Source organism: Ovis aries, chromosome 21 (genome assembly GCF_016772045.2).
Source record: "Ovis aries strain OAR_USU_Benz2616 breed Rambouillet chromosome 21, ARS-UI_Ramb_v3.0, whole genome shotgun sequence".
NCBI classification, from domain to species: Eukaryota; Metazoa; Chordata; class Mammalia; order Artiodactyla; family Bovidae; genus Ovis; species Ovis aries.
Window position 1 is genome coordinate 2,212,506 of NC_056074.1, and position 27,321 is coordinate 2,239,826.

General features: G+C 40.7%; 1 protein-coding gene and 1 non-coding gene across 2 annotated transcripts in view; both read right to left on the minus strand.

Moving 5' to 3' along the window:
* The window catches only part of FAT3 (FAT atypical cadherin 3), an 817,465-nt gene that overhangs the window by 629,813 nt on the left and 160,331 nt on the right, over positions 1-27,321 (minus strand). The window lies entirely within an intron of this gene.
* LOC114110183 (U6 spliceosomal RNA) lies at positions 7,501-7,607 on the minus strand. The gene has a single exon (XR_003586511.2). It is a non-coding gene; the product is annotated as a U6 spliceosomal RNA (small nuclear RNA).

Here is a 27,321-nt window from a genome sequence, read left to right on the forward strand (position 1 = left end):
AATTCCTTTTGAGTATCATTAATTTGCTTCCCTCACTTTTTAAAATCTGTGCATCAGAAGGGCAGTGCTTTTGAGCCATCAGTTTGAGAGGGATGATGGCACTGCATGATCCCAGACGCCTGGTACTCCAGCTTCTGCACGTGCCTAAATTCAGTTCACTTCAGATTTTCACAATGAATCACCATATCAGGGACTGGAGGAGGGGGGGGGGGGGGGGGGGGGGGCGTCTAGCGGAGGGATTAGCTTAAGTGAGTTGTGAGTCAAAGTTCTTTTCTGCGGTTTCATGGTCAGAATTCTGGGACACACATATTCCTACTATTCTCTTTCCTTTTTCTAGGAATAAACCCTCTGAGAAATACAGTTTTGTCATTCAAATGCACTGCAGGAATTTCCCTTTTTCTTTGGGAAGCCATCCTCTCCCTGTTTCTTCCCTGATATACCAGACAGAGAAAGAGTGAAGGCTATTTAGCAGAGGGTATGCAGATGGGAAGAAAGTGAGGGGTGACCAGTGTGAAACCCTCAGAGATTTTTACAAGGAAATGCCATCTCTGCACGCTGCCCCAAAATCGCTGCTTCAGAGTTAAAAGATAGCCCCTCCTCCCCCTGCTTCCAATCACACAGAAAGGGAGGCTGGTATTAATGAGTTATCACACTTGTGTCTGCACATGTTCCTGTGGGGAGGCAAAACCTCCTGTAAAACACATGTAAATTTCTTTGTTAGGCTCCAGCGACTCCTGGGAAGTATACCTTACAATCTGCGCATTCCAGAGGAAATTCGTTGGTTCAAATATATGTTTGGATCAGCAGGCAAAGAGATAACATGCCAAGTTCATCTCATTTTTCTTTTCCTTTAAAAAAATTTTATTTGCCCATCCCTTTTCTTCTTTCCTTTCAAATAATGTGTTTGCTGAACTGTGGATCAGGGAGATTCTGTAGATCTAGCATAGCTGGATGACAGCAAGGCATCTGACAAAATCTCTCATGAGATCCCAGAGGACGTGACAGGGAAAATGTGGGTTGAAGGACAAGCCAGGGAAAGGGTATAAAAGTGTCTCAATTTCAGTATACGGAAGGCAGTGCCAATGTAGAATAAGAGTCTCCAGGGCTTTGTCTCTGGACTCTGAATCCAGGCTACTTGCCTTTGTCAACATTTTTCTAATGACTGGAATTAGGTCCTGAACATCTCACCAAATTTTCTCATGACTCGACATCAGAAGGAAAAGCAAATATCCTGAATAATAAAGCAAGGCCCCCCAGTGACTTCAACAGGCCAGGACAGTGGACCTCCAAGTGTGTTCTGCACATCACTTATCTCAGAATCATCTGATTTAGAATGAATTATCCACTTTTAAGTGCAGATGTTTGGTTCTCTCTACACCTGCTATCTTGTGGCAGACACTCTTTAAGAAACACATGCACGCCAATGTCTGTTGCAGCACTATTTGCAATTGACAAGATATGTAAGCAACCTAAATGTCCATCAGCAGAAGAATGGACAAAGAAGAAGTGGTACGTATATACAGTGGAATATTACTTAGACATAAAAAGAATGAGATAATGCCATTTGCAGCCACATGGATGGACTTGGATGGCCGTATGCTAAGTGAAGTAAGCCACACGGAGAAAGACAAATGCTGCATGATACCACAAAAATGTGGAATCTAAAAAGTAAATGAGCTAGTGAATAAAACCAAAAAGAAGCAGACTCACAGACACAGAGAACAAACAAGCGGTTACCAGCAGGGAGAGGGATGAGAGGGCAATGTAAGGGTTCTACTCCCGTATCTCTTTTATTTTTTGCTGCACTGGGGCTTCATTGCATCCCTTGGGCTTTTCCCTAGCTGCAGCACCCATGGGGTTCTCCTTGCAGGGTTGGCCTTCTCCTGTCATGGAGCATGGGCTCCAGAGACCGTGGGCTCAGCATAAGCTTCTCTAGTTGCAATGAGCTGGCATAGTTGCCCCATGGCGGGTGGGATCCCAGTTCCCTAACCAGGGCTCAAACCCGTGTCCCCTACATTGGAAGGCAGATTCTTCACCACTGGACCACCAGGGAAGTGCCAAGGTAGAGGACTTTTTTAAAAGGCTTACTGTGGGCTTATATAAAATCATGTGTGTGAAACTTGGAAAACTGTAAAGCACTATGGAATTTTAAAATGTTGTCATTCAATTAAAAATAAATTAAAAAAAAAAACTGAACAAGAACAGAGTCACCTGAAATAGTACGTCTTGATCTATGATTTGGTGTGTCCATGAACATCCTTCCTGACACACACTTGAAAAAGGCCATTAAACTATGGCAGTCTCAAGATGAGCAAAACTTAAAGGAGGTACAATCCTCCAAGGTATTTGTTTTTTCTTGTTGTGCTTAATTTAGGGAAGACCAAGGTGTCTCTCAAAATGGATTTAAGTTGGGGCTGACAGGCATCTAGGTGGTGGCAGAAAGATTAACACCAAAGGACACTCTCAAAGAATCAGAGAATGTTCCTGTTTAGCCTTCAGGGGACCCTCTTGTGAGGCAGAACCTCATAACAACCTCCCCTCAGTATATGAAAGGTTTTATTCCAGGTGCCTTCCTGGGAGAAGCCACCCCAGCAGGTAACTCCATTAGCTTTGTTACTTTAATAACAACCAGATTCACCAAATGAAAACTGAAGAAAATATTGAAAAAAGATAATGTAAATACTGCTTATTCCAGAAAATGACACTCCAGTTGACCACCCCACCATTTTGGTCTCTGTGAATCTTGTATTTTAAATACCAACTCTGAAATCTACTTCCAAAGGTCAGTGTGAGACTCATGCAACTTTCAAACTTGAGAAAATTAAAAATACATGTGAAACCGTGTTTATTTAATTATTAAATCCTAGAAGTCGATATTAAAATCTAGAATCAAAGGAAAATTCAGCTTCTGCCCCCTTAACAGGAGGTGTTTTCAGGAAGTCTGCTGTCTTCTAACATAATATGCAATTGATTTGAGCCAAAGCATTCAATTTTCTCCTGGATCTTTTGGCATTTTATAAGATCAGGTCCTCTGAAAGTAACTAATACTGCAATAAAGAAGCAACAAAAACTCATGAAACAAAAATCCCGCTGCAAGCACACAAACTCCCCTCCAATGTTTGAGAAAAAGACAGCATCTCATGTTTCTTTCATTCTCTTTCTTAGGCCTGTCATGCTTATTTTCCCATAATAAATACTTAGTGTTCCAAAAATATTTCCCTCCAAAAAAAAAAAAAAAAAAAACAGAATAGGATACTTAAAAAGGGCAATTAACCCATACACTTTCATACTGTTACTAGGATTCATCAAAATATACAATTTTTTTTTTAGTTTTTTATTTTTTAGATTTTAAAATCTTTAATTCTTACATGCGTTCCCAAACATGAACCCCCCTCCCACCTCCCTCCCCACAACATCTCTCTGGGTCATCCCCATGCACCAGCCCCAAGCATGCTGCACCCTGCGTCAGACATAGACTGGCAATTCAATTCTTACATGATAGTATACATGTTAGAATGCCATTCTCCCAAATCATCCCACCCTCTCCCTCTCCCTCTGAGTCCAAAAGTCCATTATACACATCTGTGTCTTTTTTCCTGTCTTGCATACAGGGTCGTCATTGCCATCTTCCTAAATTCCATATATATGTGTTAGTATACTGTATTGGTGTTTTTCTTTCTGGCTGACTTCACTCTGTGTAATTGGCTCCAGTTTCATCCATCTCATCAGAACTGAATCAAATGAATTCTTTTTAACGGCTGAGTAATACTCCGTTGTGTATATGTACCACCGCTTTCTTATCCATTCATCTGCTGATGGACATCTAGGTTGTTTCCATGTCCTGGCTATTATAAACAGTGCTGCGATGAACATTGGGGTACATGTGTCTCTTTCAATTCTGGTTTCCTTGGTGTGTATGCCCAGCAGTGGGATTGCTGGGTCATAAGGTAGTTCTATTTGCAGTTTTTTTAAGGAATCTCCACACTGTTCTCCATAGTGGCTGTACTAGTTTGCATTCCCACCAACAGTGTAGGAGGGTTCCCTTTTCTCCACACCCTCTCCAGCATTTATTGCTTGCAGATTTTTGGATCGCAGCCATTCTGACTGGTATGAAGTGGTACCTCATTGTGGTTTTGATTTGCATTTCTCTAATAATGAGTGATGTTGAGCATCTTTTCATGTGTTTGTTAGCCATCCGTATGTCTTCTTTGGAGAAATGTCTATTTAGTTCTTTGGCCCATTTTTTGATTGGGTCGTTTATTTTTCTGGAATTGAGCTGCATAAGTTGCTTGTGTATTTTTGAGATTAGTTGTTTGTCAGTTGCTTCATTTGCTATTATTTTCTCCCATTCAGAAGGCTGTCTTTTCACCTTGCTTATATTTTCCTTTGTTGTGCAGAAGCTTTTAATTTTAATTAGATCCCATTTGTTTATTTTTGCTTTTATTTCCAGAATTCTGGGAGGTGGATCATAGAGGATCCTGCTGTGATTTATGTCTGAGAGTGTTTTGCCTATGTTCTCCTCTAGAAGTTTTATAGTTTCTGATCTTACATTTAGATCTTTAATCCATTTTGAGTTTATTTTTGTGTGCGGTGTTAGAAAGTGATCTAGTTTCATTCTTTTACAAGTGGTTGACCAGCTTTCCCAGCACCACTTGTTAAAGAGATTGTCTTTACTCCATTGTATATTCTTGCCTCCTTTGTCAAAGATAAGGTGTCCATATGTGTGTGGATTTATCTCTGGGCTTTCTATTTTGTTCCATTGATCTATATGTCTGTCTTTGTGCCAGTACCATGCTGGCTTGATGACGGTGGCTTTGTAGTAGAGCCTGAAGTCAGGCAAGTTGATTCCTCCAGTTCCATTCTTCTTTCTCAAGATTGCTTTGGCTATTCGAGGTTTTTTGTATTTCCATACAAATCTTGAAATTATTTGTTCTAGTTCTGTGAAAATGTGGCTGGTAGCTTGATAGGGATTGCACTGAATTTGTAAATTGCTTTGGGTAGTATACTCATTTTCACTATATTGATTCTTCCGATCCATGAACATGGTATATTTCTCCATCTATTAGTGTCCTCTTTGATTTCTTTCATCAGTGTTTTATAGTTTTCTATATATAGGTCTTTAGTTTCTTTAGGTAGACATATTCCTAAGTATTTTATTCTTTTTGTTGCAATGGTGAATGGAATTGTTTCCTTCATTTCTTTTTCTACTTTCTCATTATTCGTGTATAGGAATGCAAGGGATTTCTGTGTATTGATTTTATATCCTGCAACTTTACTATATTCATTGATTAGCTCTAGTAATTTTCTGGTGGAGTCTTTAGGGTTTTCCATGTAGAGGATCATGTCATCTGCAAACAGTGAGAGTTTTACTTCTTCTTTTCCAATTTGGATTCCTTTTATTTCTTTTTCTGCTCTTGATTGCTGTGGCCAAAACTTCCAGAACTATGTTGAATAGTAGCGGTGAAAGTGGACACCCTTGTCTTGTTCCTGACTTTAGGGGAAATGCTTTCAATTTTTCACCATTGAGGATAATGTTTGCTGTGGGTTTGTCATATATAGCTTTTATTATGTTGAGGTATGTTCCTTCTATTCCTACTTTCTGGAGAGTTTTTATCATAAATGGATGTTGAATTTTGTCAAAGGCCTTCTCTGCATCTATTGAGATAATCATATGGTTTTTATTTTTCAATTTGTTAATGTGGTGAATTACATTGATTGATTTGCGGATATTGAAGAATCCTTGCATCCCTGGGATAAAGTCCACTTGGTCATGGTGTATGATCTTTTTAATGTGTTGTTGGATTCTGATTGCTAGAATTTTGTTGAGGATTTTTGCATCTATGTTCATCAGTGATATTGGCCTATAGTTTTCTTTTTTTGTGACATCTTTGTCAGGTTTTGGTACTAGGGTGATGGTGGCCTCATAGAATGAGTTTGGAAGTTTACCTTCCTCTGCAATTTTCTGGAAGAGTTTGAGGAGGATAGGTGTTAGCTCTTCTCAAAATTTTTGGTAGAATTCAGCTGTGAAGCCGTCTGGACCTGGCCTTTTGTTTGCTGGAAGATTTCTGATTACAGTTTCAATTTCCATGCTTGTGATGGGTCTGTTAGGATTTTCTATTTCTTCCTGGTTCAGTTTTGGAAAATTGTACTTTTCTAAGAATTTGTCCATTTCTTCCACGTTGTCCATTTTATTGGCATACAACTGCTGATAGTAGTCTCTTATGATCCTTTGTATTTCTGTGTTGTCTGTTGTGATCTCTCCATTTTCATTTCTAATTTTATTGATTTGATTTTTCTCTCTTTGCTTCTTGATGAGTCTGGCTAATGGTTTGTCATTTTATTTATCCTTTCAAAGAACCAGCTTTTGGCTTTGTTGATTTTTGCTATGGTCTCTTTTGTTTCTTTTGCATTTATTTCTGCCCTAATTTTTAAGATTTCTTTCCTTCTACTAACTCTGGGGTTCTCCAATTCTTCCTTTTCTAGTTGCTTTAGTTGTAGAGTTAGGTTGTTTATTTGACTTTTTTCTTGTTTCTTGAGGTATGCCTGTATTGCTATGAACTTTCCTCTTAGCACTGCTTTTATAGTGTCTCACAGGTTTTGGGTTGTTGTGTTTTCATTTTCATTAGTTTCTATGCATATTTTGATTTCTTTTTTGATTTCTTCTGTGATTTGTTGGTTATTCAGAAGTGTGTTGTTCAACCTCCATATGTTGGAATTTTTAATAGTTTTTCTCCTGTAATTGAGATCTAATCTTAATGCATTATGGTCAGAAAAGATGCTTGGAATGATTTCGATTTTTTTGAATTTATCAAGTTTAGATTTATGGCCCAGGATGTGATCTATCCTGGAGAAGGTTCCGTGAGCACTTGGAAAAAAGGTGAAATTCATTGTTTTGGGGTGAAATGTCCTATAGATATCAATTAGGTCTAACTGATCTAATGTATCATTTAAAGTTTGCGTTTCTTTGTTAATTTTCTGTTTAGTTGATCTGTCCATAGGTGTGAGTGGGGTATTAAAGTCTCCCACTCTTATTGTGTTATTGTTGATTTCCCTTTTCATACTTGTTAGCATTTGTCTTACATATTGCGGTGCTCCTATATTGGGTGCATATATATTTATAATTGTAATATCTTCTTCTTGGATTGTTCCTTTGATCATTATGTAGTGGCCTTCTTTGTCTCTTCTCACAGCCTTTGTTTTAAAGTCTATTTTATCGGATATGAGTATTGCCACTCCCGCTTTCTTTTGGTCTCTATTTGCGTGGTATATCTTTTCCAGCCCTTCACTTTCAGTCTGTATGTGTCCCTTGTTTTGAGGTGGGTCTCTTGTAAGCAGCATATAGAGGGGTCTTGTTTTTGTTTCCATTCGGCCAGTCTTTGTCTTTTGGTTGGGGCGTTCAACCCATTTATGTTTAAGGTAATTATTGATAAGTATGATCCCATTACCATTTACTTTATTGTTTTGGGTTCGGGTTTATACACCCTTTTCGTGTTTCCTGTCAAAAATATGGAATGCTTCACGAATTTGTGTGTCATCCTTGCGCAGGGGCCATGCTAATCTTCTCTGTATCGTTCCAATTTTAGTATATGTGCTGCCGAAGCGAGCACAAAATATACAATTTTAAAACAAAAAAAAAAACAGTTCATCAACTCATTATTTTTCAGCTAGCTGGCTATCTGCTCGAACAAAATGTATAGGTTTATTCTTTCAAAGTCAGATCAAAGGTGCTTCAGAAATATAACATCTTTCTTTTATCACTAATGGGAAGATAAAGCAAGATGTGGTTTTATCCTTGAAACTCACCTCCTGGATTTATGATAACATAAATCCCAGTCCCTAAGATTCCTCCTTCTCTTTTAACCATGGGGTCCCTGAATCACATGGCTATACTCTGTGCTTAGGAACAATAGAAACAGAAGATAGAAGACAGACTGGTGGTCGGCAGGTGATGGGGGGAGGGGACTGAGAGTCCCTGCTCAGTGAGTACCCGGTTTGGAACTAGAAAGAGGTCTTGGCTGTACCACAGTGTGAATGACACCAGATCCAGCACTTGAAAATGGTAAATTTCATGTTATGTGAGTTTCACCTCGGTACAACAAAAGCCAAAATCAAAACCAGGAAGATGCCCATGTTTCCCTAAGGACATCATCCCTCGAACAGCTCATGGACAGAAAGAGGTCAGCTGGGGTAGGGAGCGTGGAGCAGAGTCTATATTCTGGCACCTGCACGTGGAGATATGACCCCCCACCCCTCTCCCAACCCGTGAACGAATTCTAGCTGCTAAATCAAAGACTGGTGTGTTACCAAGACATTCTCTCTCAAAAGGGAGCTTCCTTAAAGAGAAACAGATCTGGGTTTTGCCTCAGCTCTGTGAAAGTGTTAGTCACTCATTCGTGTCCAACTCTTTGCAACCCCATGGATTATATTCCACCAGGCTCCTCTGTCCATGGGCTTCTCCAGGTGAGAATACTGGAGTGGGTTGTCATTCCCTTCTCCAGGGGATCTTCTCAACCCAGGGACTGAACCCAGGTCTCCTGCATTGCAGGCGGACTCTTTATGATCTGAGCCACCAGGGCAGCCTATGAAGACAGCTAAATTATACTGTCTATCCTTAACCCTGAAGGGTGGGTGATAATTATGCCTGTGGCTGTCAAGGTCACATGGGCGCCACCTCATGTAGGGAGGCACAGTTAACACGGTTTCTTTCAGGGTGCTCAAAAAAGAAGAAAAGAAACAGCTGTATAATCACAGGAGACAGATCAAGCAGACAGCCAAGTCAGCCAGGAAAAGGGTGACGGAGCCACACTGAATAGCCACAAAACACTGAAGGCCACAGGGCAAGTGTGATGTCCACATCCCAGGTACAGACTGTGCACTCCAGCTATTAGCAAGAAGCACAGTAAGTGTCAAAGGTCACAAAGGTCAAATGGGAATTGTGAGGATAAGAGATGCCACTCCTTGTAACAGACACGCTCACATTTGTTTTCAACCTGAACCTTTCCTGCATATCATTCCTGTTATAAAATTTAACCCCATTTATCTTGAGAACAGATCTTCACCTGTACTTTTTGTTCCTGGCTCTTCCTTGCACACACACACACACACACACACACACACACAGAGGAATCTGATTAGATGATGGCATTCCATCCCAACAATGTCATCAAGCAATGGTGCTATCCCTCTTGTCTCATGGTTAATTCCTCCGAATGTTCTTCCAGTGATGACCTAAACAGCCCCTTCAACCTGACCTCACCTCCCAGCCCCATCCTGGGACATCCATCTTTCAGAACTTGCTCTGATTCTTTGTCGAGCTTCTTCCTTCCTCAAACAGAGAGAACTTCACCCCATATTCTTTTGCTCCAAAGACCCTATTCTAGTCATGTTGGCAATTCTAAAACAGTGATAAAGTTCAAACCCAAATGCACGATTTTGCTTTTTTTTTTTTCTGATACTTAGGTTGTTTTTGATAATATCAGTGAAGACTCTCACCCTGAGTATAAACAGATGAAGAAGCCAAAGCTAACGGCTGACCTGCAAACCTCTCTCTCATTTGTCCAAAAGAGTCTCTTGGCTAACAGAAAATGAACCGCCCTAGCCCCGAGTATCAGGCTGCTTTCTCATCTCTCACTCAATATATTCAATTTGGTGGGGGCCAACCCAGAATAATCTGCCTTGGTCTGGGTTAGCACCAGTGAGAACTGCCTGGCCTGTACAGAAGAGATGATTCCCCGTCTGTGAGGACCATTTTCTTGGCCGCATTAAACAATGTAACTCATCAAAACTAGTATACACTACCTGTCAGAAAAAAAGGAGTCATGGCTTGGTAAATATAGAAATGTTTGATAACTGAATGCTCTTGTGTTTCAAATATATGTTTCAGCCTTTGGGGTCAGGTACAACTGAGCACCATTAATTTCCATTACATTCCTTTTGGAGTGAGAAAGGCTAAAGAATACATATAAGGAATCTTGACCATGGATGATATATAAAATAACTCATTTAGTATATATACAAAATCAGTTGTGGAACAAGCTTGAAACCATGCTATTCTAAGAAGAAAAGTAGATTATTTCCTGCTGAAGAAGAAGGTAGAATTAAGGAAAAGACAAATTGTTAAAGAAGTCAGAGGAGTTTTGTCAATAGAAAGCACATGGATGGGAGGATGGTTGGCGGGTGACAAAAACCTAACTTTGAAAAACAGTAAGGTACTTTTGCAAAGAAACAGCAGAAGAAGGCAACGCACATAAAGTAGAAGCTGAGGATGAAGATACTTTTTTAAAAAATGCCCAAAAGAGAGTGGTGAAATTGGAGGCCCTTGGCCCAGTGGAAATAGTATGGAATACATTAGATAACAACCACTGCCTGAAATGATCCCAAAGTGCCGGCCAGGGTATGAGGCAGCAGCTGCTGAAAGAGACAGGGATGTGCAGGGCTTGGTGAGCGGAAGTTGCCAGTAATAAGCTGATAGGGCCTTACTGAAAAAACAGAGTGGAGAAAAGAAAGATAAAGGAATTATGTGGAGGACAAAGTCCTTCAGATAACAGAGTCAGCCTAAGACATGGCCAAGAGGACATGAAACAGGAAAAGCGTCCAGGTGATGAGAAAGCATGGTAATCAGAGAGGATGCTTACTCAGAAGCAGCGGCAGGAGCTTCCCCGCTGGCTGAATGGTGAGAACTCTGGCTGCCACTGCAGGGGGACTGGGCTCACCCTCTGCTCAGGGAACTAAGATCTCACATGGCTTTTCATGTGCCCAAAATATTTTCAAACAGTGATGGGCAGTTCTGTGGACGTTTTTTTTTTTTTTTTTGGTTTTTCCTTTTGGCTCTGTTTGGGTGCAGAGAAAGAATGATTAAATACAAGCTAAAAAACCCTACTGGGGTCAATGGGACAATGAAAAGTTATTACAAAGTAAAACTACTTTTAAATATAGCCTATTTTTATTTTTGTCTCTACCTTCAATAACTAGGAGAAAACAAGGCATGGATCTCCAGCACTGGCAAGGAAGCTCTTCAGGAGAGCATTTGTGTCTCAATTTTTTAATCTACATACTGGTTATTCAAAACTTTGAACCACAGTAGAACAAGAAAGCTCCTGGGTCAAATCCCCACCTGCTCAGAGGTGAAGCTGATTACCAGAAAACATGTCTCCTTCACCTCATCCAACCTTTGCAAGGAATGAGACAGAAATGCAGAGCTGAGGCTGGAGGTACACAGCCAGCCCTTTCCTTTTCCTTTTCTTCCAAAAACCCCCACTCAAGCTCTGACTGGTGAGCACAGGACACAACTGTGCTTAAGAAATAAATCTTTGGAAATCCTTCGTGGTGTGTATACCTATACCTAGATCTAGCATCTGGAGAAGGCAATGGCACCCCACTCCAGTACTCTTGCCTGGAGAATCCCATGGATGGAAGTGCCTGGTGGGCTGCAGTCCATGGGGTCGCGAAGAGTCAGACACAACTGAGTGACTTCACTTTCACTTTTCACTTTCATGCATTGGAGAAGGAAATGGCAACCCACTCCAGGGTTCTTGCCTGGAGAATCCCAGGGACAGGGGAGCTTGGTGAGCTGCCGTCTATGGGGTCGCACAGAGTCAGACCCAACTGAAGCTACTTAGCAGCAGCAGCAGCAGACTTAGCATCTGTTGGTAGATGATTGCATTGCTTCCAAGTCTTGATACTGCAGATAGCACTGTCTATGAACACTGTGATGCATGTATCTTTTCAGTCTTCTCCAGACATATGCCCAGGAGTAGGATTGTTGGATTAGGAGTACGGGATTAACAGATACAAACTATTATATACAAAATAGATAAACAACAAGGATTTACTGTATAGTACAGGAAACTACATTCAGTATCTTATAATATTCTATAATGGAAAATCTGAAACACACACACACACACACACACACACACACACATATACAACTGAGTCATTTTACTGTATACCTGAAACTAACACAATGTTGTAAATCAACTACATTTCGATATTTTTTTTAAAAAGCGAAAAAAAGAAAAATAAATCCTGCCAAAGGAGCTTACAATTAAGCAGAAAGAATAAGATAGATACATAGCTGATGCTGAACTAAGATGAGGGATATAGTTCAAGCTGGGCCTATACACCCAAATCTTGCACATGCCTGGCTAATCCAACAAAATCACAGAGCTAGCTGGAAACAGTTCAGTATCTTGGTATTATGAGTATAAAAATGTTTTGAAGAAGTTTTGTCATCTGCCCTCTGGGCAGCTGAACAGAATCTTGATACATACAGTTTTATTTCCTAGGTAAATTTGGAGCACAGTTGGATTTTTAAAAATTATTCCTATATAAACTATTAAGTTTAACCACCAGTAATAACTCCTATTGCTGCCTGAGAGTTCCTGGAAGAAAAATATAATTAAACTTTGAAACTGGATTGTTCAAACCGATAGTCTTAAAAATTACATATTGATAAACACAAGAAGAGGCAACATGTTGGAAAAATGAAGTATTTGGGCAAGTCACCAAACCATCTTGTGCCTCATTTGTAAAATGGAGAGAGGGTAATAACTCGCAGGATACTGCAACAATAAATGAGATGGCACACCCAGCAACACCTTTAAAACCCTTTATCATTACACTGTTACATGCTCTCATTCAACTTGCGGTATTCAACCACAGATGGTGGTCAGAAACATGTTTTGCTATGCATGAACTCTTCTTGGGTTTTATTCGTTTCTTTTTATCCATATGTGTACAGAACACACAGGTCTGAAAATTTGTACCGCAATATTCTTAAGCCTTTAAAGCTGCTTGCAATTGAAAGTCATATTTTTAATGTCTGCTGAAGGGAATTTACACTGTATTTATGGCCTGGACATAATCATTACCTTCCAATAAAAGTGACTCATTAAATAAAAAGCAATTTTCAACCATGAGCTTCTAGGATACATTTGCTTACTAAAGGAAATCCAGTGACTTCCTGCTCAGTATTTTTCTGCATTTCTTACTACAGTTATTTGGGGTTCATATGTTTATTCAAGATCTACCAAATCTGAGCGACTCACAGACACTGAAAGACAGAAAACAATAACAAGAAACATATAAGAAAAGAAAACCACACTCGTTATCTGAAGTGAGAAATGCTAGGATCCATTTGAGAGGGACAGAGAACTTCTGATCTCCATTCAGCTTCTGGTTAGAAGCTGAAACACGGCAGTGCTGCTATTTCCAACATCTTCATTAAGAATCCCATGGGCCAACTAGGAAAGACTCCCCAGCAAGCAGAGAAATCTTCCTGAGTGACAGGGCATCTACTCATAAACCCGGGTACCAAGCTCTTCGTGTTAACTGAGCATCCGAGGTCCCCAGAACGCTTCAGTGTCTGTCCCAGAACCAATCCCACCTGCACGCTCCCACCCGTGTGCTTTCCCACTGCAGCCCTGGCAGCCTGAGACCAGCACTGGCAACTAGACAAAGTGACGGTTTAATTTTACCAAAGGGCTGGAAATTCAACCTCACAGCTGGAGAAACTGCATTGAGTTTGATGAGAACAAAGAAAGCAGAAGCCTCTCCCTTTCACCAACCCACACTAGTGGCCTGGCCAGCCAGTTTTAGCAGAGAATTTTCAGCAGCCCAGTGTTCTCCCAGCGAAGCCAGTGGAACAGGGCTGGGCATCACTGGGTTTATCAGGCACTGCCAGAAGCCAGAGGGGGATGTGTGGTGTTCATGTTTTTCATAGCTCCCTAATATTTTAGAATGACACTGCTACTGTTTCTCATTTTAATGTGTCGTGTTCTAATGTTGGACTTATTTAATCTTACCCCAAACAGCACAGTAATTGCAGAGTAGAAATCCACTTTGGGAAAAGGAGTGTTTGCATATGCTAATGATTTCCAGAGTTCTGCGACTAAAAACTGAGCATGTGTGATTTAAAAAGAAAAGTGTGTCCTGCCCTTTGCTTCAAATGATAGGTGCGATGTTTTTAGGTCAGTAAACAACAGAATGTAAAATAAGCTGCAAAATATCATAAAGCATGGTCACCCAGGATCCTCACAAGTATAAAGCGCACAGTCAACTCTGGGGTCAGCTGTTCTAGTAAAAGATGATGTCTGCTTATGGCCAAGTCGGTGACTCCACATCTCAGTAGTAAATATGGTTAACAATGACAACCTAAGACTCACAGCATCTTCTGAATCATGGAAACAGATCTCAGCAGATAGCAGCACATGACTGCAAGTCCTGGGTTCTAGGCTCAGCTGTGCCACTGACCGTTTGGGGATGGTAGATAAGTCCCTTTACCTCAATAAGTCTCGTCGTCCTCAAATTTCAAAGCAGGGCCCTGGACTAAATATGCTCCAGAGAATCATCAAAGAGTGTTTAAATATCCAGTTCAATTATAATTTTGGCCAAAAAAGGGATATTAAATTACTCAAATTCTTTGAAAATTAGTAATTTAGGTACAGGGTATATACATGTTTCTTTTATTAAACAGGACAGCACACTCCCTCTTTCCCCACAGGCATGCCTTATCCTCCCAACTAGAATAGAAATTCTCCAAGCAAGGCACCAAGCACCTCACCCAGCAGCTAAGACATCACACCTGATACAGCATCTGCTCCGTTCGACAGTTGGAAAGACAATGAGTGAGCGAGTGCTTAGTTGTTCAGTCATGTCTGTCTCATTGTGGCCCCATGGACTGTAGGCTTCTGGGTTCCTCTGCCAATGGAATTTTCTAGGGAAGAATACTAGAGTGGATTCTCCTCCAGGGGATCTTCCTGACCCAGGGATCAAACCCAGGTCTCTTGCATTGCAGGCGGATTCTTTCCTGATTGTGCCACTGGAAAAGCCCCTTAAAGACAACACATTTAATAAAAATCAAAGTAGAGTTGCTGTAAAACAGTATTCAGAAAAACAGACTCTAGAAGGAGGATGGGAAATAACTGTATCATTACCAAGGTAAATATATTTTCCTCTTAAGATGTGGGCATGTCGGGATTAAAAATGAAGTCTGAGATGGATCAGACTTCCCTGGCTCAGACTGGTAAAGAGTCCACCTGCCAATGCAGCAAACCTGGGTCCAGTCTGGGTCGGGACGCCGCCATGGAGAAGGCAATGGCAGCCCACTCCAGTATTCTTGGCTGGAAAATCCCATGGACAGAGGAGCCTGGTGGGCTACAGTCCATGGGGTTGCAAAGAGTCAAACAGGACTGAGCAATCAACACATACACATTGACATCAAGACTTCCGAGTCACTGGAAAATACTTTAAAATAGGATACTTCTGGGTTGAACAAATCTGCATTTACAATTGTGTCTTTTAAATTACACTCCTCCTACAGTTCCTGGTGGTTTTGTTAATCATGAACAGCAGTTATCAGAGTTTGTCTGTGACCATCAGCCAAGTTTGCACCCTGTCTTTCTTGCCTTCCTGCAAGCTGAAGTAACAAGCTTCCACACCTAAAACACCTTTATGACTCAATCCAGAGGCTGTCTTAGTGAGGGCTTCTCTGAAACCCTCTGCTACCTACACACATTCTTTCTTCCTTCCTCGAGGATTTTTTAGGTGCTTAGCACTTAAACACAGCAACACATCGCATGTTATACTTACCTTGATTATTATCCATTTCTCCATTAGAATGTTACAAGGATAAGGATTTTTGTCCACTTGACTCACTGGTCTAACTTGGTGCCTAGAACAAAGCTCATCACATAGTAGGTGCTTAATATATACAATATATAATGGCATGCCTTATCTGATACTATCAAATATATAACATATTATACCTTTATAACATATGCTATTATATGATATATATTATGTGTTATATAGTATGTTTGGGGGGTGGGGCTTTCCCAGTGGCTCAGTGGTAAAGAATCTGCCTGCAATGAAGTAGACGCAGGAGATATGGGTTCAGTCCCTGGGTTGGGAAGATCCCCTGGAGGAGGGCACGGCAACCCACTCCAGTATTCTTGCCTGGAGAATCCCATGACAGAGGAGCCTGGCGGACTACACTCCATGGGGTCACAAAGAGTTAGAACATATTATAAATGTATTTAATATGTGTTATAGTCCTCTTATATGATCATTACATTAAATATGACATGTATAATATGCAGCACATATTATAAGGGGTTGCTGAATATTGCAGATATTCCTTTTAAGCTCCTAGCAACAAAGGCACATGAGAAAACGGGTGCACAGGGCCAGGGTGGGGGTGGGGGAGGCATTTTTCTAAGAGGCCCCAACATGGGGGCTCCAGGGGCAGTGTGTAGTCAGGACAAGGACAAGGACTCTGAAGTGAGATGATCCTTGGCTCTGCTACTCGTAGCTTTTTGAAATTAAGCAAGTTATCCAACCTCTCTAAACCTCAGTTCCCACACCCGTAAGTCTAGGGTCATGAGACCCTGGCCATAAGCTTAATGTGCGGACTGCATGGGTTCCAGTACGTGACACACCCTGCAGAGAATCTAACAGACGAAACAGGGCTAGGTGGTGGTGGTGGTCCCAGCGAGGAGGACAACGGAGATGATTACACTGTGACAAGGAATGAGATGGGGACGCAGGCGAAGCAGACACCCTTTCACGGCACCCTCAGACCTTAGACTCTCTTCTCCCTCCCCTGCATTTCTAGCCCCCAGACTCATGCACACACAGACGGTTGATAAAACAGCACTCAGGTTTCAAGAAAGGAGAGGTGTTGCAAAGAGGTTTGGCACACATCAATCAAAGATCTGGAGCGCTGGCAGTTCTTCCAGGGCCATTCTTCGCACCCAGGGGTCAAAGAAACAGGAACCATGACACCCGCACAAAACAGATCCACTGGGGAAAGTGCCATTTTGGGTAATGGAGTTTTCCAGGCATCTACGTAGGCATCACAATACTATGGGTTGTGTTTCTTTCTGCTTAGCTTTGTTTTGACCAAAACTCTTTCCCAAATACATTGAAATTCTCTGCCCAGCCTCTGTGTACTGCCAAGATCCATTAAGCTCAGCCCCATCCACTACCCACCCCAACAGAGTTGAGGAGTTGATGCCCCAGGTGGCAGATCTGATCAATAGAAGGTCAAACAGGTAAAGAATCAAGAGAAGAGCTGCTTGTCCTTCCCTCCATCTCCAGGCTGAGGGGCCCAAGATGCAGAGGTTCCATGTGACCTCCCTAGAGACAAGCAGGGTGACGGAGAAACAGGCTGGCACTTTTTGTAAAGCTGTGACCAATTAAATTACACACTCATTTATATTTGGCCTCCCTTTCTGCAGGTCTTGACTTCCTTTTTGCCCGCATATGTGTTCCCCTGGGACTGCACCCTTAATAAACATTAACATGTGCTGTAATTTTTGCCTTGGGCTCTGTTTCCTGAGGAATCTGGGCCTCTGCGATGATTGGGACTCTTCATTATAATGACCAGCTCTTATACTGGCTTCTAATGAAGTCATGGGCTCCCTTTGGGTCAGCCCTCAAGGAGACACTTCGCTGTTTATCCAGCAAGTGTCTGAAGTGTAGGGAAGTGATTAAGAGCTCAGATCGGGGCTAGCCTGCCTCATTCAAATCCCAGCTTTATCACAAGCTGGGAAACCTGGACAAGTAACTGAAAACCAAGCTTTTGTTTCTTCATCCTTAGATGTGGGTAAGCAAATAACGACCTCATGGAATCCTCGTGAAAAGGAAATGATTTAATACTTTCTAATGCCTGACACACAATTAACCTTCAATGAGGGTTAGCCACTGAGTTCTCTCACTGTCTGATTAACAGGCTTAATCCTCATCGTTGCTACTATGCCACCATACAGCAATCCTCTCTGCTATACAATCTCTAAGACACTAGAGGATCATATTTATGGAATCTATAAAAATGGTGCTGATGAACCCATCTGCTGGGCAGGAACAGAGGCACAGATATGGAGAACAGACTTGTGGACACATCACGGGGGAGGAGAGGGACAAACTGAGAGGGGAGCACTAACATATATATGGGCTTCCCTGGTGGCTCAGAGGTTAAAGCGTCTGCCTCCAATGCGGGAGACCTGGGTTCGATCCCTAGGTCGGTAAGATCCCTAGGAAAGTAAGACAGCTAGTGCGAAGCCATTGTAAATACAGGGAGCTCATCTTGGTGCTCTGGGAGGACACAGAGGGGAAGGACAGGAAGGCAGAGGGAGATCCAAGAGGGAGGGGATATAGGGCTATACATGGCTGACCTAGTGTTCATGTATGGAAGGGAGAGCTTGACCATAAAGGAGGCTGAGCACTGAGGAACTGATGCTTTTGAACTGTGGTGCTGGAGAAAACTCTTGAGAGTCCCTTGGACTGCAAGGAGATCCAACCAGTCCATCCTAAAGGAAATCAGTCCTGAATATTCATTGGAAGGACTGATGCTGAAGCTGAAACTCCAATACTTTGGCCACCTGATGTGAAGAGCTGACTCACTGGAAAAGACCCTGATGCTGGGAAAGATTGAGGGCAGGAGGAGAAGGGGATGACAGAGGATGAGATGGTTGGGTGACATCACCTTCTCAATGGACCTGAGTTTCAGCAAGCTTCGGGAGTTGGTGATGGACAGGGGGCCTGGCGTGCTGTAGTCTATGGGGTCACAAAGAGTCAGATACAAATGAGTGACTGAACAACAATGGCTGATTCACAACGTTGTACAGCAGAAACCAACAAAACATTGCAAAGCACTTATATTCCAATAAAAAAAAGAGAGAATTCTAGCTTACTAGAATTGTGTGCAAAGTAGAACTAAATAAGATCCCGGAAAAAATGCAAGAGTTAATGTATGTCAGAACAAATTATTTTTAAAGTTTTGTAAAAGGCTCCCCACAGCAATTTTTCTTTACACTCTGCTTCTTGATTATATTCTACCAAATTATCAAGTTCCAAATTAGCTAACTGTACATTTTTGAGTCATGTGGTGTGACTGTGGAGCAAGAATTCTGCCTTAGCATTAGCACCACTGAGTGCCTACCTTGTCTTAGCTGTGAAACACAGGAGTTTAGTGACCATAAATGAAAGTGTGACTCATTCTGATTATTTGCCTTCTTGAATAAAACTACCAGACAGACAGATGGACAAAGACTGCACTTTTAGCAATTAGGACAATGTTTTAGGAAATTGTTATCCAAAACTAATCACCATGTTTTCAATGCAAGGCTTATTCAGTCTAATCATGTGGCAAAAATTTCTTTAGCAGTATCCTCAAGGTGTGAGAAAGAAATACAGAACTCTACCCAGGTTTGGGGAGAGATACTGATATGTATGAGAGCAGAGGATGAATATACACAAAAGAAGGCTTTAGCCTTGCTTTCCATCACCACAGTCTCACTCAAGATCTCAGGGTCTCATGCTGGCTCATGTATGACATGATATCCCAAGTATAGAATTCTCTATCAAAGCTGATCTCGTCAATGTTTATTTTTATTAATAAGACTTTATCAAAGTACAGTGATGGAAATTAGGAACATCCTACCAATGACAGCAGCCCATGGGGATGGAAATGACCAATTGTGAGATGTGCTGCTGACATGTACAATATAATAGTAATATATTAGATTGTCAAAAAACAGTGTAATAATAATCTGGAGGCCTTCCCTGGAGGTCCAGGGGCTAAACTCCATGCTCCTAATGCAGGGGGTCTGGGTTCAATCCTTGGTCAAGGAACTACCCTACATGCTACCCCTAAGAGTTTGCATGCTGCAAATAAGACCTGGTGCAGCCTAAATAAATTATATATATATATATATATATATATATATATATATATAGAGAGAGAGAGAGAGAGAGAGAGAGGGAGAGAGAGAGAGAGAATGACGCATGAAGTGTTAGTCACTCAGTCCTTTGACTCTTTGCAACCCCATGGACTATAGCCCGCCAGGCTCCTCTGTCCACAGGATTTCCCAGGCAAGAATATTGGAGTGGGTAGCCATTCCTTTTTCCAGGGGATCTTCCCGACCCAGGGATCAAACCTGGGTCTCCTGCATTGCAGGCAGATATGTTACTGTGTGAGCCACCAGGGAAGCCCGTGTGTGTGTGTGTGTGTGTGTGTGTATGTGTGTGTGTGTGTGTGTGTGTGTGTGTGTGTAAAATGCCAAAATTATAGTTAAGTGAAACCCCTAAGAATTCAGGAGAAACTTCAAAGTCATGCTTTTAGGATAAGATGAGTTGAAGATAAGGAACTCTGTGACAACCATTAGGACAGCTCTCAAAGGCCATTTTTCTTGGCTTCCAAGAAAAACTGGTATATTCTTTCTAGTAAATTCCCAAATAGGAGTTAAAAAAAGAGTTGGGCCCAAGGAATAATGGCAATTCCCCCAGCAGCCAACCACTCAGAGAAAGCAGTGCACTCAAGACCATCTTTCTTGAACCCTCAGACTTATCCTTCGAGTGCTGCTTTGGCCACATGACTTCAGGGCACCTTCTTTAGATACTTGGAGATACCAGGGAACCTGGATCCACTCACTTGCAACCTTGATCTTATGACCTTTGCAATGTTATGTTTGTTGGTTCAATAACACACTAGAGTGACAAGAACCTTAAACCTGGTCTAGGTGTCAGCAAACTACAAATCAACACTAGACTTTGTGGCCTGGCCCAGCTCCAATAACCCTCCAGTCCTTCCCACCAATGACCTTAAAAATGTCAGAAAAAAAATGTTCATTTACCAGTACTCATCACAGATGCACATTTAATATGAAGCCATCAAAGCTTCCAAGCCCCAGGGAGAATCCAAGTAATGGTTCACAAGATTACGCATTTGGCACTAGTGGTAAAGAATCCGCCTGCCAACGCAGGAGACATAAGAGATTCAGGTTGGATCCCTGAGTGGGGAAGTTCCCTTGAAGTAGGAAATGGCAACCCACTCCAGTATTGTTGTTGGGAAATTTCATGGACAGAGGAGCCTGGTGGGATATAGTCGAAGGGGTCTCAGAGTTGGAAAAGACTGAAACAACTTAGGGATCTAAGTGAGAATGAGTTGAAGATACATTAGGCTTGCATTTAATGGCTCACCATCAATGCCACATATAGACAAATTGCTACCAGCTGCCCAGGGTAGGAACGGCTTACCAAAAGCCTTTTCCTACCCATTGCACTGAAACAGCCAGCTCTGTAGCACAGATGTGACAGGACAGAGCTTGCATCACCACACAATCACAACCTGGGGTGACCAGTATAAGAATTACGGCCACTGGGGAGGAGAAATTAGGGACCAGAGGTACAGAGCCAGGAGCTAGCCTGTGGAAAATTCCGCAATCTTTAGACATGCAAGCTTTTAATTGGAAGATTTGGTTCTGAAAGTTTTCTCCTGAAAAGAAGCATACAAATTTTAAGTGCACCATAAGTTATTTCTTTTGGTTGATTAGATTCTCAGAAATGGAAATTACTAGAATGTTTTTTTGTTTGTTTACAGAGCACAGACCTATAGCAGTCAGTTATTATTAACAGCAAGTAGATCTAAAACAGTTTATATGAGAAATAAACTTGACAAGAGATTTTTTTCAACTTTGACAGCAACGGAGAAAATACATATAGCACTATCAATAACAAGCTGTGTCTCTAGAAAAACATTTCTAAACTCTGAATAAAAAAATTTCAATCAACCACACTGGGAGAAAAATAATGTTTCTGAACTTTTTATAGAAACAATTATAAGATTATTATCTTATAAGAGGCAATCAAAGAAAAAATGCAACCAAAAAGTATATGGGAAAAAATGTATTAGAAATGTGTGGTAGATACTTTATAAAATACAAACAAAATATTATATAATTATAAATTGCATTTATATTTAAAATAAATATAAAAATATAAACAAAATATATTTTTTCTGAGATTTGTGATACATGTGTTTGTTGACTTTCAAACTCATGAATTACTGTTATTTCTTTCCTCATTCTAAGCAAATATAAAAACTTTGCAGTCATACTGTTTATACTTTTTCCTCAAAGAAGCCACCCAAATTGTATGAGTTTCAAGCTTCATAAAACCTCGATCTATTTCTGGGGTTATGCATTCCTTGACAATTAAGCCTTGCTGATATATCATCATCAACTGACTTTAATGCTCTGGTTATCTCTCAGACTGTCCTTTCTCCAACTGGAATTTGTAAAAATCATCGCATAATGCCAAAGGCTGATGCCAAGGCCACAATGAACATGATAAATGGCCAGCACAAGGCTCTCACTTAGGTTATGTCTCCTATGTATCCCACAGTTTGCAATTACATGCTTCTCTGTCTCTACTACTCATCCTCGTCTTAAACATCTATGCATCTTCTTCAGCCCCAAAGCCTGCAGAGAACTCGTGTACTACATAAATGTGGCAAGGAAAGAAGGAAGAGGAGGAAAAAAGGGAGCAGAGAAGCAGCGAAAGTGAAGAGGTAGACTTTTAAGGAAGAAAGTGTAGAAAAAGAATTGAAAATGGTTTAAGCACTGTTTCATAGATCATGCAGTTAAATCACAAAGCCTTCATGTTTTTACCATATCATCCGTGTGTGTGTGTATGTATATGTATGTGTGTGTGTGCTGACCTGTATGCACCATAAATTTTTCTCTTAATTCCTTCCATTTTTATTCAAATTTATTTAAACTTTTAGACTCAAAATATTTTTATTCAATATATTATTTTATTTGGCATTATTCTCACCAGCATACTGCTTTTTAAAAGCAACTTGAATGTTACCTATATTATGCAAATGAAAATCGGGGAATTTAATCACGCAGAATGGTCCTAGAGGAGCCATTAAATCATCAAATGTCCAAAGGAAAAATTTGGAGAGTCCTAGTATATTCAATAATTCGCGTATCAGTGCCCAGAATTTAATATAAATTGAATTGAATCCTACACACAACTCTTCGTAGATTCTGTCTGTCGATAAGACAAGCTTTCATAAAAACTGGCAAGCTAAAACTACAGACTGCAGCCCATTTTCATTTTCATTTCATTTTCTTTTCAATGAAACACAGTGAATATAGAGGCATCACATAAATATTTACCAAACTCTATAATTCTTCCAAATGTAATAATAAACGAAAGTATCCTTCAATGTGCATATAAAACACCTGCAAAAAATTTTTTTAGAAGACTGAAATGAGATACCAGCTACCTGAAGCCACAAACAATAAATTTACCCCAATACCTCTTCCAGAAAGCCAGTAATACATGGAGCAATCATGATCGTGTTCGTAACCTCTGCTTACTAGGCCTCTGAAATCTCATTCTCTGCTAACTGAAGAAGTAAATACCATTCAGCATCACCTAGCACTGAGGAAATCATGATGCTGCTGACAGGAAGGGCCAGGTAAACTGTGGGAAGGCTCTATTATTAAAACATAAAAGGAAGAATGGGCTCAGAGGAAAGACCACACAAGCTTCGAGATTGTCGGCTTGCCCCCCAGTGTGGGTTTCCTCTTTATGCTGGCCATTATACTTATCATTTACTAGTTGCATGGGGACAATGGCAGCATAGAGTTGATGCACAGGGCAGAAATAGTCACAGATTTGAACCAAGGGTCCTCTATTAAAGCCTGAATTGCCTTCAGCCTACTGCTAAGAAAAGGTCAAGAAGGCACCTGCTGAAAAGAGCAATGAAAGCATGCTGTTCATTATTTTCCAGAAGCTTCCACCCCTCCCTCCTGCCTGATTTACATGACAACTACTAGATTCATCTGAATGTCGTGGAGTGTTCAGAGCTCCTCCGGGAACATTATATTTCTCTCAGATAATTATGATCAAAAAGTCTAGAGCTAAAGGGTAAAAATCCAGGGCCAAGAAAAGCTTCTGCTATCACTTGAACCTAACTTCATTCCTCTCCTTAACTTGCTCTGGTCCCAGGGGCAAATTTTGAGCCAAATTCAATGAATCTCTTTCGACCTAGATGGGCGGGCGATACAAATATCACCTGGAAATAAGAATGAGGATGGGGATCACCATTTAGTCTGGAATTATCGTGAACTACACCAAAGTTGCCGAGTAATGTCTGTCTTACTCCTCAAATTGTCAAAAAGGAGTTGAAACAGCAAGTTTTCAGAAAAGAAGCTGGAACAGTTAGCAGCTGTCTATAAGAAAAAATATGATTTCCAATGCCTCTGAGTGTCAGAAAACAGAAGCTTATACTTTATGACATTATGCAAGAAACATGATCCTATGGAAATTACCCAGCTCTTTCAATATCTGACTTCTGCAATGATAAAAGGCTCCTCAAATTTTTAACAATACAAATGTTTCTCTTCCTGTTTTTGATTCACCCACTCTTGACACTTGATTAGAGTCTGCAAATAAAGAGTATTAGACTCAGCACTGGCAGCTAGCAAACAGTTCTTCATTTGAACTAACTAAATAAATGCTACATAGTTGCATATCTTTATTTTTTTTTTATTTTTTATTTTTTTTAGTTTTTTATTTTTTAAATTTTAAATTTTAAAATCTTTAATTCTTATCTTTATTCTTTCCCTGGCCACCAGCTGAAATGAATTTTTCTCCCTATAAAAGATCAAGTATAGCATCTCAACATTGGAGAGCTAGAAAGATCCTGATCGCACTGGAGAAGGCCCAGTCTGACACCTGTGGCCCTCTGTGTCACCGCGAACTGACCCAGTGCCTCCCATAAAGGTAGTGCCCAAACAACAATAGATTGTGAAGACAGCAGTGACCGCTGTCATATGCTATGTCAGGCTGCGTTATCATTCAGTAATGATCCATGCCTCTTCCTCCCTTTCTCTGTAAGAGAAGTAGTCTTCTCTGCCCCACATCGATATTCAACTCGATCCCAAGGTGGTCTTTGATCAATGGAATGCAGACCAGTCTTGAGTTAAGACTTCAAGAGGCACTGCAAGTTTCCATCAGCCTCTGGCACTCCTGACCTGACTTCAAGAACACTACAGCCCAGACACTGAGTACTCTCTTCAGCCTGGGTCCTGGAGTAGGAAAAGCATGTAGAATAGATCGTAACTCACACTACACCCTGCAACAACCTCAACTATTTTGCCAGACCCAAGAGCAAGAAAAAAAAAATCTGCTTTTATAAGCCACTGAAATTTTTTGATTGTTTCTTACACAGCAATAATACAGAAAACCTGACTAATACATACACTTAGCAAGGTTATAGTGGCAGACTAGAGTAGAAAAGAAGGGGATTAACATGAGATTTGGAGTCCACGTCACTAGACTGTCAATTCCAGCTCAGACAACTCCCAAATGCTAGACCCCGGTTAGGCAAATCTCACTGAACCCCACCTTGCTGGATTAATGTATCAATTAGAAAGTACCTACAAAGCACCCAGCACAGTGCCTAGCAAAAAACAGGTACTTGATAAATGGATCAATAATATAATTAGTAATAATGAATGGTAAAATATCTTCCAAATTATCCATGATTAATATTCTGAACTGAAAACTATTTAGATTAAATATTTCTTTAATATCAGCTAAATAAAACAGTGAAAGTCATTGCAGCTTACAAAAGTATCTAACGGAAAATTATAGTTTAAAATGTACAATGTACTCTGTCTAAACCTTCTAAAACTTCTGAGTAGCCAAGAATATGAATTTTTATCGTGTCAAAGAATAAGAATGTGTTCTTTGTGAAGGAAAAAAAAAAGATTAAATTGCATGTTCCATCTTCCAGACTGGTCACTGGTCATTTAAACTGTGATTGAATCCACTGTAGTTGAAGGCCCCTCAGCTAATCTATTTACTGTGAATGTTATTAAACATTTATAAGTGCCTGTACATGGTAAAAAACTCCAAAGGTATGGTTTTGTTCACTGAGTTCCAAAATAATGAAGAACAGAACACTATTAAAGTATAAGTGATAGTTGCTCAGTCGTGTCCAGCTCTTTGCAACCCCATGGACTCTTCTGTCCAGGGAATTCTCCAGGCAAGAACACTGGAGTGGGATGTCATTCTCTCTCCAGGGGATCTTCCCAACCCAGGGACTGAACCCGGGTCTCCTGCATTGCAGGCAAAGTCTTTACAATCTGAGTCACCAGGGAAGCCCCTAGAACTACTAAGTGAATCAACTAATCCCAGCATAAGCTGATTCACAAAACAGGAGCACTGCAGTTACTAAAGCATATAAATAGATTTTTGATTCATCAGGAAAGCATTCAGAAAACTATCACTATTAATGAGTAATAGAAGATTTATTGGGGTTGGAAAGCTTGCTTAAAAAAGAAATTCATCCAAAACATGAGTTCAATTCCCCGCCTTTCCAAAGAATGAGGAAAAGGAATTTATAGGAAAGAATCTGTAAACATACTCTAAAGAGCCCAGGTAAATTTAGGGCAGTGTTTCCGAACCACATACAGAAGAACAGCTTGAAGAGCTCACGTGAAGATTCTTAGGCTCCCATCCCAGAGCAACGGAATCAGAATCCTTGGGAATCAGGCCTGGGGATCTGCATTGCTAACAAACTTTCCAGCTGATTCACGTGCATGCAAAAGCTTGAGACCCATGAATCCATGCAAGCTACAACACAAGCTTTGGCGGGAGCTTTCAAGGTTCTCTTGAAAGACCAAACTCTAAACAAGTTTAAGCCGTTTTATGCCTGGGGTTCAAACGAAGAGCAGAGTCCAGACTTCAGACCCAGTAACAGTAGTAGGGCTAGACAGCCATCCATTCATTCTGCCAGCGGCTCAAGCCATGATTTTTAGCGGTTGCAGGCAGAGCTGATGGATCATTCAACAGGAGCATAAGCCAAACAGTACAAAGGGATGGCTTCTCTTGTCGCTCATACATTTGCCAAACTTATCCCCAACCTTAGCATCCCCTGGCACAAGTCGAGGCAATCATTCCTCGTCAGCTTCTTAGGGTGGGATGTTAAAATCTACAAGAAGCGAGATGGAAGAAAGATGGCTAAGAATATTACCATATGGGAACTCTAATCTTCATTAAAACATTTCATCATCAAGTCCAAGCCTCTTTTCTGATAACCAGAGAAAAACATAGTTTTACTTCCTTAAACAGAGAAACCATATGAAATATAAAGGAGAAAAAGAAATAGTCACTGTAGTTTTAAAACTAAGTAATTCTCTAGGAAGTTAAATCAGAAACATGGCTAATGAATGCAAAGAACAGAGTACTGAGTTAAGACTGAGAGGAAATGGTTCTAGATATATCCTCAAAACAGGTACATGACTTTACATGATGCACCCAGCTACTCTTTACCCCAGAGGAGTTAATGACCTAAGAAAAGAGATTAAGTCACAAAGCAATGTCAAAATGAAAGTGACATTTTTATCACTTATGGCGAAATTTGTTTTATGCAATCCAGAATATAAGGGAACAAATGCAAAACAGTGAGCTGACTTTTCAACAGAGGCAAAAGACACCAAACTCCTGAAGTCAAAA